This window comes from Macrobrachium nipponense, chromosome 2 (assembly GCF_015104395.2).
Source record: "Macrobrachium nipponense isolate FS-2020 chromosome 2, ASM1510439v2, whole genome shotgun sequence".
Taxonomy (NCBI): Eukaryota; Metazoa; Arthropoda; class Malacostraca; order Decapoda; family Palaemonidae; genus Macrobrachium; species Macrobrachium nipponense.
Window position 1 is genome coordinate 118,112,148 of NC_087201.1, and position 14,504 is coordinate 118,126,651.

The 14,504-nt window shown below is 50.3% G+C and overlaps 1 protein-coding gene across 1 annotated transcript in view; it reads left to right on the plus strand.

Annotated features, from left to right (window-relative positions):
* Positions 1-2,613: 2,613 nt before the first annotated feature.
* Positions 2,614-14,504, plus strand: part of LOC135220942 (probable RNA-binding protein CG14230) — a 312,424-nt gene continuing 300,533 nt past the window's right edge. The window contains exon 1 of the mRNA XM_064258596.1: positions 2,614-2,748. The gene's annotated coding sequence lies outside the window, so the exon portion shown is untranslated. The remainder of the gene's footprint in view (positions 2,749-14,504) is intronic.

Genomic DNA, 14,504 nt, shown 5'->3' on the forward strand with positions numbered 1-14,504 from the left:
TACTGAAAAATAAGCATTAGTAACAATTACGAACTTAAACAAATAAAGTGCGGGAGATTTTATCTAAAAGAGGGAGAATCGAGCATCAATGCAGAATGCGGGAAGCATTTTCAGAGTGCAGTTGAGTGCAATATGGTATTGCAAGGTATAAGAGTCTTGTGTGTGCTTAAGAATTCGCGAAATCCAAACGAACGTGTTATTTGTTATGAAATATAACAAGTTGTTATATCGAATCTCAGAGGCGGACTGGCCACTGCGGCGTTTGCCACATGGGCCACTTGACCAGGGACTCTCGCTCAAAAAGAGGAATAGGAAGGGAAAAGAAAGGAAAGAGGAAAAAAAAAAAGGAATTCTGTCTCCATTTAAAGTTAGTTTTTTATGTTTCTTTAATATTACATCGGTTTCATTGTAATTACTATGTCTACATTATAGTCATTATCGCATTTTGGATAAAAGTCGCCAAGATTTCCGTCAAAACACCGCCACGAAGCCCATTGCTTATTGGAACAGCTGTTGAAATACGAAACGCTACTAACAGCAATGACATTCCTGAACATATTCAAAGTCACTACATCACTCTTAACCCATCTGCAAACGAACAACCTCAACTTTATGCAAGCATATCAGATGGTTAAAATGACAACAAAGCAGTTACAGCTACAGGCAATGAGCAGAAACACGTCCCCTGTCACTGAAAAGGCAAAAACATTTGCCGAGCACTTCCAGGAGATTCTTGAGAAGAATGGCTCTGATGAGCATGATGAGTGGGAAATACAGGCGGCATTACCTGAGCTTCGACGAAGAGAAAAGAAAGGTGATGAAACACCCCTACAGTCACTGTAACTCAAGTTGCTTAGGCGTAATGAAAAAACATAACGACATGGACACTTTTATTGAAAGATTTGAGAGATTTGCTGAGAGTCAATGACGGCTGCGAACGAGTGGGCTCGTTGTCTAAGTACAATAATAACAGGTAATGGGTGTGCAAGTTTTTCCTAGTTTGCCTTCTGATGAAGTCCTGCAGTATGATGTCTGAAAAAAAGCTTAACTAAAAAGATATGAGATGACAGAAGGGTTTAAAAGAAATTCTGTGAGACTAAGTCAGAACAGGGCGAAACTACTGGGCTTCCCAGATATTAAAATAGATGGAGATGAACTGAGACGGCTGAATGCAGAAACAATCTTAATTATTTTTACTGATTTACTCATCAGGAAACAGTTTGTCAGCATTTACCTGACCAGAGATTGCACCACGAAGGACCAAGACGCAAGTGAGATCATTCCTAGGTTTGACAGGCTACTACAGAAAGTTTGTGAACAACTACACAATTTTAGTAACGTTTTTGATGGACTTAATGGAGAAGGGACGACTTAACAAGGTGAAGTGCAAAAACGTCAACAAAAGGCATTAGAAATGCACCGATTCTATGGAGCAAGAAATGGAAGTTATAAGAGGAATAAAAAAAGATGCATATATAGGATCAGGAAAGGATGGGATTTAAAAATTAATTAGTAAAAATAGGCATTTGATTCTTTACTGAAGATACATGTGTTGTTGACATGGTAGCCTATAGAGGATGCAGACCCCAATACGCCCATTTTGATTAAGAGAAACAGCGAAGATGTGTGAACCAGAAATAAATTGTTCAAAAATTAATACTTCAACCTAAAGTAAGAAAGATAAGCAGAACAAATAGAATGAATCTGAGTTGCGGAAATACAGCTTCTTTAGGTATTAAACTAGATAGTCAGAGGAATATGAATAATAATAATAAAAGAAATAGAAAAATCCCACCAAAAACAATAAACCTACATTGCTTAGTCACAGAAAAAACTGCAGTTCCTTTCATGCTGTATGGGATTAATGCAATAAATTCGACAGAATTGGAAACTGAAAACTTGGTATATGAGAAAATAGTAAGGGCTACAAAAGTAGATATTGAAGTATCAAATTAAAGGGAGAAATAGGAGAATTTTCAATTAAACCAGTGGTAGTAAGTGGAAAGTTGCTTTTATATAGCTATCTTATATGGAAAAAAGAACACTTAAAATTAAAATCCTGGGCATAAAAGAAAAAGATGGAAACCAGTAATAAAGTATATCGAGATAAATGATTCAACCAAACTAGGAAATGACAAAGATAGAAATAAAATCCAAAAATAGACAGTGGGATGTTGATACGTGGAAAGATGAGTTAGAAAATAAAGTGGATTCATAAAAAAAATGGCTAGGAGAAATTAAAGTTCACACATACGACAAAACTTGTGCATCAGCGATTTTTTTTTCAGAGCAAGAACCAGTAGATTAAAAATATACCATAATCAGAAATACGAAAGCACATGTCAACTGCAGTGTTTGTGAATATTTATAAAATGAGCTCAGTTTTTTACTCTAACCATTTTACCAGTAACACAGGAAAGGAAGAAGTAGATGAATTTCAATGGCTTTATGAAGACAAATGAAATAGTTGGGAATTTTTTGTTCAGAGAAAGTAATAATGAAACAAAAGATACCTCTTGCATTATATGTGGAGACAAAGACAGAAGAAAATAAAAGAAGGGGACTTTTTTTATCCAAAACTAGAAAAACGCCACACACACACAATTGAGGCGCCGATGCAAAGGCACCGAATCACGTCTTGGACTTCAAGTAGCCCATGTTGCACTTGCTTGTGGAAATTATGAAGATTAGATATCTAAAACCTGTCTACTAGATATTTCGTGAAATTTTATGCAATTATCGATACCGGTAAGTCGCTGAGACAGCAATGCGTTGCTCTACATTGTAAGCCTAGAATAGCTACTTCTGAAGTCTAATTAGCCTAAATCTTCGTTAAAAAGGTTTTTTTTTTCTAGCTTGAAATTTCCGAATTTTACATTCCAAGTGTACCTTAGCTAGGGTACCTATTAGTAGTACTAACTAGGTATTAGTCTACAGGTAAGTGCTACCTACTAGTCTAGATAGGTACTAGGTTACTTAGGCTACCTAGCCAAATACCTATACTAGGTAGCTAGAGGTTAGGTAGATGGTACCTAGATCTAGGGTACCTATCCACGGCGGCCCAGACTATGGCAGTTGCGGTTTTTCTATGCAGTTTTACCTACTATTGAACAAGAATTTGAAGCAATTTATTCGGACCACCGTACTAAACACGGCGAAATTACATTAGACGCCCCAATTCCTGGTGGCTTTCGTATTCGCGGGTACGAATAATGCGGTAGCCTAATGCGGAATGCTTCTGTAGAAATACCTTACCGTCATTAGTACCTAGATCTAGGTAACTACCTAGGGGGAACAACTGACTGGGCTAGCGGATCCAGTTTCCACTGCGTGTGGATCCACCCTCCGAAAAATTACTTTAACATGTCCTGACACTGGAGATGGGCACCAGTCACGAGTTGTTGGTGGTGAGAGCAAGAGCTCGAGACCTCTACTATCCTTTCGAATTAAGTATTTTCTCCAAAGTTAGAAATTAAGGTGGTAGATCTAGGGTACTATTCCGCGGAGGCCTAGACTATGGCAGTGGCGGTTGTACTACCTATGTAGTTTTACCACCTGAACAAGAATTTTAAGTAGGGTAGAACACCCCGGCAGGCCAACCCTCATCACGGTGGACGGGTCTTATTCACTCGATATTTAATTGGTGAAAACAAGAATACAATTGCAACTCTAAGCATACCATTTAAAAAGGGACTGAAGTTTCGTCAAAACATAATGTGATATATGAAAGCCCCATACGAACTAAAATAAGCATGTGAGCTCTTCGTAAAAATAGTTTGTTCCGACACGGCATCAAACCTTCGGTCCCCTTTTACAATAGGAAGGTACTAGCGGCAGCTGGATAGGTCGTAAGCTTTCGAACAAGGGGTTCGGTAGTTAACTGCTTGTCCGACAGGCGCGCGCGCGCGACTGGGAGGTAAACAAACCACTTTTGCTTTCGGCCTCACAGCGAGTGGACGTGTGTGTTCGACGCTCTCTGCCCGCTTCTCGTCGTTTGCTTTCTGAGTATTTGGTTGTAATTGTGTATGAAAGAGTTATTGTAAGTACAATCATTCTCTCTTTTCATATTAATTGCTACAATTAATTAATTAATGATGGAATCTCCTCGCCTCGCTACCCCACGGAGACTATGCCCGGGTATCGAAGGGCGTAAATGCGGGAAGTTCCGATCGTTCCCGGAGATTGACCCTCATATTTTGTGTGCTCGGTGTCGGGGGCGCGAATGCACCCGAGCCGAGCCTTGTGATGTGTGTAATGATTGGTCGGAGGCGCAGTGGACTTTGTATGAGGGCAGGAAGAAGCGAAGGCCTGCAAAGGAGTCGTCGGAAAGCTCTCCCGCGACTCCTTTGGTGACGGACCACTTCGTCTTCTTTCCTGCCACCCGCTCAACTTCCACGTCCTCGCTTCCTTCCCTTCGGGGGGGGGTGTTCTATGGTCCTTCTCCTCTCCTGACTTGTCGAGTGTGGAGGAGGGCGCTAGATACCCTGACGTAGAGTTGTACTCTGGGTCCTCTATCCGTTCGTCTTCGCGCGAGCGGGTAGAGGATCCCTCTAATCACCCGACTTTTGCCTCCTCAGGTGCGGTTGCCGCGAAGGATGACCTCGGACAGGTGTGGGCATCGTTGGGGCTGCAAGGGCGTGCCGAGTGTCCAGGGGGCTGCTCTACCATCTCGCTGGCTCCGTGGCGGTCACCCCATGCAACGGTCACGACCACCACCACGACCCTTACAACACCCGCTACGCTTCACTCCTCACCTGGTGTACACCCAGCACGCGGTCTCTGTGACACCCACTACATCGGTGCAGGGGCCGCCAGTCGCCGTAACTCGGGGGGAGTGTGATGCCGCCACCGGTGGGTTTGCCGTGCTGCCGCGGGGACCGGACTTCGTGTGCCCGAAGAGCTCGCCCCTGGACCTGGGCCCACCCCCGGTACCTAGGACGTCTTGTGCCGCTTGGTTCGCCCGTCTGGACTGCCTACACAGTCTGCCGTACCTGCCGTGACCACCTGCTGCCGTTCCTGTACCTGCTCCTGCTGTCTCGTCTGCCGTTCCTGTGATGCTCGCACCTGCTGATGTTGTTCCTGTTCCTGGGCGCCGCTGCTCCCGATGCTGATCTGTTCGGACAGGTGCGTCCGGGCCCTGTTGCTTCGGCAACAGCAGCCCCGGCTCCGTCCTGGATGACCAGATCCTGACGTCGGTTGTGAAGTAAGGTTGACGAAGAAAGAAAGAAGAAGATGAAGTAAGGTGGTCGGTACGTCGTCTTCATCGTCTTCTTTCGTCGTCGTCGTCGGTCCTGCAGCCTCTTCCCCTTCTTCTTCTAAGGGCTCCCCCGCCGAAGAAGAAGAAGTCGCCTCCCCCCCCCCTAAGAAGTCTCCTTCGGAACTTCTAAGGGCCCGTCTCGCTCTGGTGAGACGGGGGGTTCTTCCGCTGGTCACCCTGCTCCTTCGGGGGCGGGCGGACCCGTCTCTTCTCCCGTAAGGAAGAAAGACTACGGGGACCAGAGGGGGTGCCGGCTAACACCGGCACTTCCTCACCTGCTGTCAGTGGTTCGGCCACAGCAGCAGGGTGGTCCGGCTCGGCCGCTCGTTCGCGAGAGGTACCGAGTGTACGGTCGCCTACCAGCGACCGTGCAGCCAGGAACCAGACCTCTGAGTCCGCTCAGCGTCAGGTTCACGGCACGGAGCGGAAAGACTGGTGACAGCCGCTCACGCGACTCTCACCAGACCAGCTCTCGCTCTCGCGGCGAGCAGCTGGCTACCCGGGCGGACGTGACGGTCCATGACCGGCCCACTGGGCTGAGGTCTGGGAAGAGGTCCCCCCCGTTCGCCGGCACCAGCCACGGCTGGTACCAGCGAAACGGGGTGACGCACCGTGAGGATACGCACGATCTCACCGTGACAGTGGAGCTCGCCGGTCGCCTGACCGTCGCTCTCACAGAGAGCGATCGGGTACGGCGACCAGCACCAGCTCCTCTGACACACGAGACCGGGGCCGCTGTTCTCGGTCCAGCCGTTCTCCACAGCGAGACGGCTCGACTAGGTCTGCAGCTCGATCGCCACCGCGGGTTGGCGATCGCCTGCAGTCCTCCAAGCCCGCTGGTTCTGCCAGCGAGCGAGGAGGGAGCGTCAGGTCTTCCTCTCCCATACCTTCAACCTCCTCGGGTTACACCGGTAGGGGCGAGGTATTGAGGAGTGATCGTGAGGGGGTGCGCCCCTCAGGATCCCACCACGTCGTCGTACGTACCAGGCTCGGTTTCTCGGACCAGCCAGGTCGTACGCACAGGTGGTTGGAGGAGACCGAGAGGGGGCTGTCGCTGCTCCTCTCCTTGAGGGAGGAGGGTCTCGGGAGGTGCTCCTGTTTGAGGGACTGGACGGTCCGACTTCCGCAGGACGCATCACTCCTGAGATCCAGAGGAACTTTGCCGAGGTTATTGCGCTGATCGTCAGCACAACGACCTCGGGGAAGGATCGCCGCTCCCACCATCGAGGCAACCCACGTCCCGGCTCGAGTCTTGGGGCCCGAAGAGGGAACCCAGACCGACGGTGGGTTTTGCCGCGTTCTGAGCTTGCGGACTCAGTGCTGGACCAGGTTGAATCGCTTGTCTCCGGACAAGGACGGTTCGCTCAAGTCTGGCAGTCGAGCAAGCTGCTTCCACTCCTCTGCTGCGACAGCGGCGTTTTTTACGTGCCATCTGAAGACCCGATGCCGCCCAAACAGGTGAACCCGGAGTTAGCCAGGGCTGACTCCGGGTGTGTCTCTGCAACAGCTCCTGTCCGAGAACCTGTGGTCTCGCAGCAAAGAGGCACTCGGTACCTGGAATGGAATTCTACCGCCATGGCAGCTTCCAGGCCGTCTCCTGGCTAGATCTGTGGTCCCTCACAGTATCTAAGGTCGCAGCCAACCTCCGGGGAATTTCCCCCGAAGATGACTCGCCTTCATGGAGACTTTGCCAGTCTGGGGAAGCGAACCATCTCCTTCCTTGCATCCCACCAGACGGTGAACCTGTGGGCCTAACTGGTTCTCCGACGTAAGGGACGCTGTCCTTACTCGGGTTCCAGGGCGGTTCCGGGCGTTGAGGCGGCGTTTGGGATCTTCGCAACGGACCTTTACGGAGTTCCACGTTCTCTCTTCCCAGGAGAGATGGTGACGCTGCGGTGGACAGACGGCGCACTGACGACAGTGACCGTCTGGTTCACCAGGCAGTCTCGAAGGCTTCTGGGCAGCCTCGGACTGCGGCCAAGTCTAAGAGCTCGGCTAGCGCTTCCTCGGCGGCTAAGACGGTTGCTGCGTCGAAGCCCCCGGGGAATGACTCTGTCTTCTTCGACTTCTAGCAAGGGGAGGCCGTAAACCAGCCTCCTCCCAGCCCTCCTCCTCCCGTGGAGGCTCTGGAAGAAGTCGAAGAAAGGGGGGAAACGCTAGGGACGGCGTTCCCCCTCACCTGCTGCCGGAAGTGGGGGGGTGCCTGGCCAGCCATTGGGCAAACTTGGCAGCGCTACGGCGCCGAGACCTGGATTGTAGATGTCCTTCGGGAGGGATATCTATTACCCTTCGAATCTCGGCCACCCCTCACCTCCAACCCGGTCCAACAGCAGTCGTACGTTCCAGGGTCATCGAAGGACGTAGCACTGAGGACAGGAGATCAAGACCCATGCTGAGCAAGAGAGCTGTAGAGATCGTCACGGATCAGTCACCGGGCTTTTACAGTCGACTCTTCCTGGTGGAAAAGTCGACGGGAGCTGGCGCCCGGTGATAGATCTCTCTCCCCTGAACCGGTTTGTTCGCCAGACCCGGTTCACGATGGAGACGGCACGCTCAGTGCTCGACTCCATCAGGGAGAACGATTTCATGCTTTCAGTGGACTTGAAGGATGCGTATTTCCAAATACCCATTCATCAGTCCTCCAGAAAGTACCTCCGCTTCATCCTCGACGGGACGGTGTACCAGTTCAGGGCACTTTGCTTCGGTCTCTCAACCGCCCCACAGGTGTTCACGCGAGTGTTCACTCTGGTGTCTGCTTGGGCCCATTCGCACGGGATACGGTCTCATGAGGTATCTCGACGATTGGTTAGTCCTGGCGAGCTCCCGCTCGCAGTTGCTACAGGACAGGGATCGACTGCTCGAGTTCTGTCGCGATCTGGGGATCGTTGTGAACTTCGAAAAGTCCGATCTCGAGCCCAAGCAGAGGATGAAGTACCTGGGTATGCTGATCGACACGGTAGCAGGGCGAGTCTTCCCCGCAGACTCGCGGATCAGCAGATTCAGGGAGGCAGCCAACCAGTTCCTGTCTCGGCAGGAACAGGTAGCTCAGCGATGGCAAAGTCGTGATCGGGCCACCTGTCGTCACTCGAGAAGTTAGTCCCTCACGGGCGTCTTCACCTGCGGTCTCTTCAGTGGAGACTAAAGGAGAGTTGGTCGCAGGCGACGGATCCCCCGCCCCCAAGCTTTCCAGTGTCACTGACACAGGAGGTGAGGCAGGACCTAGCCTGGTGGCTGGACGACAGGAACCTCTTAAGAGGAGTGCCACTGCGCACTCCCCCCCGGACATGCAGCTGTTCTCAGACGCATCGACCGAGGATGGGGCGCACACCTGGAGGAGTTGCTGACTTCAGGAGTGTGGGACGAGAACGACAAGCACCTTCACATCAATGTACTGGAACTCAAGGCAGCGTTCCTCGCTCTCCAAGAGTTCCAGGACCGCTTGATGGGACACTCAGTGGTGTTGATGTGCGACAACACCACGGTGGTGGCTTACGTCAACAAACAGCCGGGGGGCCTAGTGTCTCTCCCGTTGTACCAGTTGACTCGCAGGTGCACGAGTGGGCCGAGGCACACTCAATAGAGCTGTCGGCACGCTACATTCCAGGGAAGAGGAATGTAGTAGCAGACACGCTCAGAGCCGTCGGGATCAGGTGATAGGGACCGAATGGTCTCTACACCAGGACGTCGGCGGAAAGGCTCTTCGACCTGTGGGGGCGACCAGTCGTGGATCTGTTCGCCACCCGGCACAACAGAAGCTCCAGGTGTTTCTTCTCGGCCGTGCCGGACCCATGGCAGCTGCAGAGGACGCTCTTCAACACCCGTGGGGACAACCTCTTCGCCTATGCCTTTCCCCCGTTCAGCCTGATTCGCAAAGGTGATCAGTCGAGCGCTGGTCCACCCCGAATCTGAGGATGATCCTGGTGGCTCCCAAATGGCCACAGGCCATTTGGTATCCGGACCTGCTGGCTCTTCTCGCAGGAGAACCGAGAGAGATTCCCCCTTGGCACAACCTTCTCGCCCAGGCCACACGTCGAGCGGTACCACCGAGCAGTCCAGTCCCTACGTCTTCAACGGCTGGCTGTTATCCACCATCTCTTGCGAACGAGGAGGCTTTTCTCGTAGCGCAGCAACAGAGATGGCTGGAAACGTCCGTCAGTCCCTCGCAGCTGTGTACCAGGGGAAGTGGGCCGTCTTCTGTGGTTGGTGTCGTAGACGGGGTCTATCTCTCCTCTCAGAGCCACTCTTCAGCAGGTACGGATTTCCTCGTTTTACTTCGCCGAGAGAAGCTCCTCTCAGTCCCCCACAGTCAAGGATACAGAGCCGCCTTGGCGCTCGTCCTGAAACTGAGGGGATTGGACATCTCGAACTCGTTCGAGATCTCCTTGCTTATGAGGAGCTTCGAGAGGTCTTGCCCACCCAGGGAACTCAGGCCCCCTGCGTGGGATGTGGACTCTCGTCCTTAGGAGTCTGACTCGAACGCCGTTCGAGCCACTCCGAGAGTCGTCAGACAGGGATCTGACCCTCAAGACCCTCTTCTTGCTGGCCCTGGCATCGACGAAGAGAGTAGGGGAACTTCATGGTCTTTTCCTATGATGTACGACACTCCAGGGGATGGGGATCTGTGACGCTCGATTTCGTCCCGAACTTCGTTGCGAAGACTCAGAAACCGCCGATCCCTGACGACAGGTTCGAGTCATTCACGATTCCCTCCCTATTGGACTTCACCGATAATGATGCGGATGAGATGCTGCTTTGTCCTGTGAGGGCGCTACGGCGCTATCTGAAGAGAACTCGACACCCTCAGGCCTGAGTGTCGACGCCTCTTCGTTAGCACCGGGGTCACCAAGAAAGAAAGTATCCAAGAACACTCTTTCATTCTGGCTGCGTGAGGTCATCAGGAGGGCGTATGAGGCTGATGGTAGTGACGACATCCGTACGTCCCGTCCGAGAGCTCACGAAGTCAGAAGTATTGGCCCCTCATTGGCGTTTTCGTAAGAACTTCTCCGTGGCGCAGGTCCTGAAGGCAGGGGTCTGGTCTAACCAGACTACCTTTACTCTTCTACCTTCGGGATATTGCCCACAGGTCCCTTGGATACCTTTTCCTTGGGACCCGTGGTGGCTGCTCAACAAGTTTGTGTAGCTAACCCAGACCCTCGCAGGCTGAACAGCATCGAGTCCTGGTGTACTGTGTGGATGGATGTGTGAGTGAGTGAGTGACTGGCTCTCTCTTCCCATCTTTTCCTCCCCCTCTACCTGTGGGCAGAGGCCACGGTCGTCACTACGCTGGATGATGACGAGATGCAGGTGAGCTATATGACAGAGCCCCATCCTATCCCTTTCACTAGGGATAGGAGCAGAATATCCACCACCTTCCTTATACAAGGGGGGGAAGTGGATGCCTACAAGAGTCAAACCCATGACTTTATATTTGCTCCTGTACAGGAACAAGTTCTTACATTGCTGGTACGAAGAGATACGCATGCCTCTCTCTTAGTACTCGGTCCAGAGGTCTGACCATTGATCCTGCGGTGCACACCCCGATCAATCGGACAGAGGCTTGGATTCCCTCCCTCGCTCTTACGACCAGGGAGGCTTCCAAGGTTGGGCGAACACAGTCTGTTCACAAAAGACTCAGATTCCACCCACCAAGAAGTGAGTCTTCCTATTGTAAAAGGACCGAAGGTTTGTATGCCGTGTCGGAACAAATGACAATTTGTCCAAAATTGCATTTTTCCTAACTATACAAACCTGAGGTCCTTTTACACATAGCCCCACCTCATGCCACCTCACTCTGCAGTTTTTGCTTGGGCCAAAAGCAAAAGTGATTTGTTACCTCCCAGTCGCGCGCGCGCGCTGTCGGTCGGACAAGCAGTTAACTACCAAGAACCCCTTGTTCGAAAGCTTACGACCTATCCAGCTGCCGCTAGTACCTTCCTATTGTAAAGGACCTCAGGTTTGTATAGTTAGGAAAAATGCAATTTTGGACAAATTGTCATTTTCAAGGCAGTTTTGAAATCCATATGGCGGCTTACGTTTTGCATGAAGGTTCTCATCAGTGACGGCCACCATCTTTCCCCAGCCTTCCCAGCACTCATTTGAACAATGTTAGCGTATATATGTAACGTTTATTGATCTTACTCAAGATTGCAGTTGTAATCAGCACAATAAAAACAATATTTTTGTTGCCTATATTAGTGAAAGTATGAAACTTGTTATCCCCGGGGTTATGGTTGGAACTGAATTCATTCTTACCTTGTAATCGGTGGTTTTTATCCTTACTGCCATCACAACTGAAACTCCACAGTGCTTATTTGATTGTAATTATACACTTTTGGTCTTAATTCACTCCACAGTGCACTTGAACCACGCTGTGGTTCCTGGTTCCTAAGCACTCACTCCGCAAACACAGTTACGAGCAGCAGACGACAACATTGATTATGAGATGCAAAGCTTTATTCCCTTAATTGTTTACTTTACTCAATATTTAGTTTAACTTTACTTCAAAATGTTTATTTTAATTCATGTCTATTATCCCTTTTTTGCAACCATTAAATTAACCCCAAAATTACAAATGTTTCGAATGTATACGTTACGAGCAGACGACGTGAGAAATTTTTTGACTCATCGTTGCCAATCTAGTGGAGCGTCACACATACGCCGATGCATTTACAAACTGTTTCGATGAATTCTAGTTGTCATAGTAATGCAGTAATGATAAAATTGCTGTAATATGTACGTATATAATACAAATAGATACGCTAATTCCACTTATTTCCCCGGTTTTGTGTAAGTCTCATACCTAGTTTGGAGGGTAAACCATACCAATTGACAACACTTATAAACAATTGAAGAGCGCAAAACGCCGCAAAGAATGCCGTAGTCCCCTTGAATAAGTGCTGGTAAGAGGTTGGTTTACGATTGTTGTGATGAAAGCTGCCCCAGCGTCTATGGGTACAAGTGGTGTGCAGATTTAGCACAGGAAATGGGAAGTTTTGTTGACACAAGCGACTCCGTAACATCAAGATGGCGTCAATCTTCGAAACATTTTTAGTTGTAAGTAAAAATTTCTAAAGCGTTTTGGTGAGATTTCCACTGCCGTAGCCACCCTTTTCACTACCCTCTGTTTAAATCTTAAAATTTGGCCTTAATTTCTAATTGTTCCGATACGTAATACAAACCATCGGTCCTTTAAACAATAGGGAAGTAGCTAGCGGCAGCTGGAACGGTCGTAAGCTGTTCGAACAAGGGGACGAACGGTAGTTAACTGCTTGTCCGACAGTCGCGCGCTGCGCGACTGGGAGGTAAACAAATCACTTTTGCTTTCGCCGCGGGTGTGAATGACGTGTTCGTCATCGCTCTCTGCCCGCGTTCATCGTCGTATGCTTTGTTTATTATTGTGTTTGTTCCGATACGTAATACAAACCCTCGGGTCCTTTAACAAATAGGAAGGTAACTAGCGGCAGCTGGGACGGTCGTAAGCTTCGAACAAGGGGAGAAGAACGGTAGTTAAACTGCTTGTCCGATCGTGCGCGCGTTGACCCGCGCGCCCGAGAGGTGAAGAATCACTTTTGCTTTCGGCCGTGGGTGTGAAGGACGTGTTCGTCATCGCTCTCTGCCCGCTTCATCGTCGTATGCTTTGTTATATTGTGTTTTTTACTAATGGTTTGGTTTGACTTGAAAATGAAACTGTAAGTACACTGTTTTCATTTTCATTACTTAATTATGAATCGAACATGGAACTATCGCCGTAGAGACGGCGATTTCCGCTCTTTTTCATGAATTGAACCCTTGAATTATGTCTCGGTGCCGAGGGCGGGCGCACTCGCGCCGAGTCATGTATTTTGGGCGAAAGTGTGTAATTGAAAGATGTAAGTACACTTTTCATTATATTTTTGCCCTGTGCGTTCGTTGCCGAGAGCTGATTGCGCTCGGCAGAGCCTCTTATTTTGTATGAATAGAATGCAATGAAAGTGGATTCGCAATGCAGTTTTTCTTTTCATTTTCATTTATTAATTGCATCAAATTTAATTTTGGATCAATTTCCACTCTTACCCGGGAAATTAATCCTTACGATTTTATTGCTGTGAAAGTGAAAATAAGCAAGTGCAGTAATTGTTCATTTTCATATATATTTATGATAGCATCATATTATTATGGATCAAGTTTCCGCTCTTACCGGGGAATTGATTTTTCCCTCTTTAAGTTCTATGAAGTGAATCGCAAGTGCAGTATTCTGTTTCATTTTCATATTACTTTTCACTGCGTGCGGGGTAGGGGAAGCGAAGGTCTGCCAGGAAGTCGTCGGAAAGCTCTCCCGCGGACCCCTCCCTTGGTATCCGATTCTTCGTCTTCTTTCCTGCCCCCCCGCTCAGCTTCCTCGTATTTTGTTTTTGGGGTCTTCCTTCCGTTCGGGGTGGGGCATGTCTCCCCCCCCCCCCCCCCCCGTGCGCGAGGAACCCCTCTACTAATCTGTCTGTGCTACCGCAGGTGCTACATCCGTGGGAGACGACCTTGGACAGGTATGGACCACTGCGGCTGCAGGGCGTGCCTAGCATCCACGATCTGCTGCAGAGTTCTAGCGAGGTCTGGGGCGGTGACCTTGGAGTGGTCTCCACTACAACCTTCACGGCCGCTTATGCTGCTTCCCCCCGCTGGTCTACACTCCCCATGCTGTGTCGGTGACGCCGTCTGCCGCTTCTAGGGCGGTCGCCGCCGTACCGAGGAGGGGTATGCCGCCGCCGCCTGTGTTTTCTTCGTGTTGCCTGCCCCAGACTTCCGCTGTTCCAGCAGCTCGCCCCTGGACCGACCGCCAGTACCACGCTGGCTGCCGATGATTCTACGAGGCGATGGCTGGGCCTGCCGTACCTGTCGCTGATGTGGTTCCCGCTACTGGCTTGGCTGTCCCTTCTGTGTTTACCGCTGCCGCTGTTCCTGCCGCTCCTGAGCTGGTTGCTGTTCCTGTCGCTCCTGTTCCTGCGCCTGTCCATGCTGGTCCTGCCCATGGTGTGTCTTCCCCAAGTCCCAGGTCCTTCCGGACAGGTGCAGTCGGGCCGTGTTGCTTCGGCAATAGGCCCGACTCTGGCCTGGATGGAGGACCTGACGACTGTCCTGCGTTGAGCGACGAAGAAGAGGAAGGTGTCATCTTCGTCTTCGTCTGTTGCGGCCTCTTCCCCTTCGACTTCTAAGGCCCATAAGCCGAAGAAGAAGAAGGCTGCCTCCCCCCCCTAAGAAGTCTCCTTCGGGAACT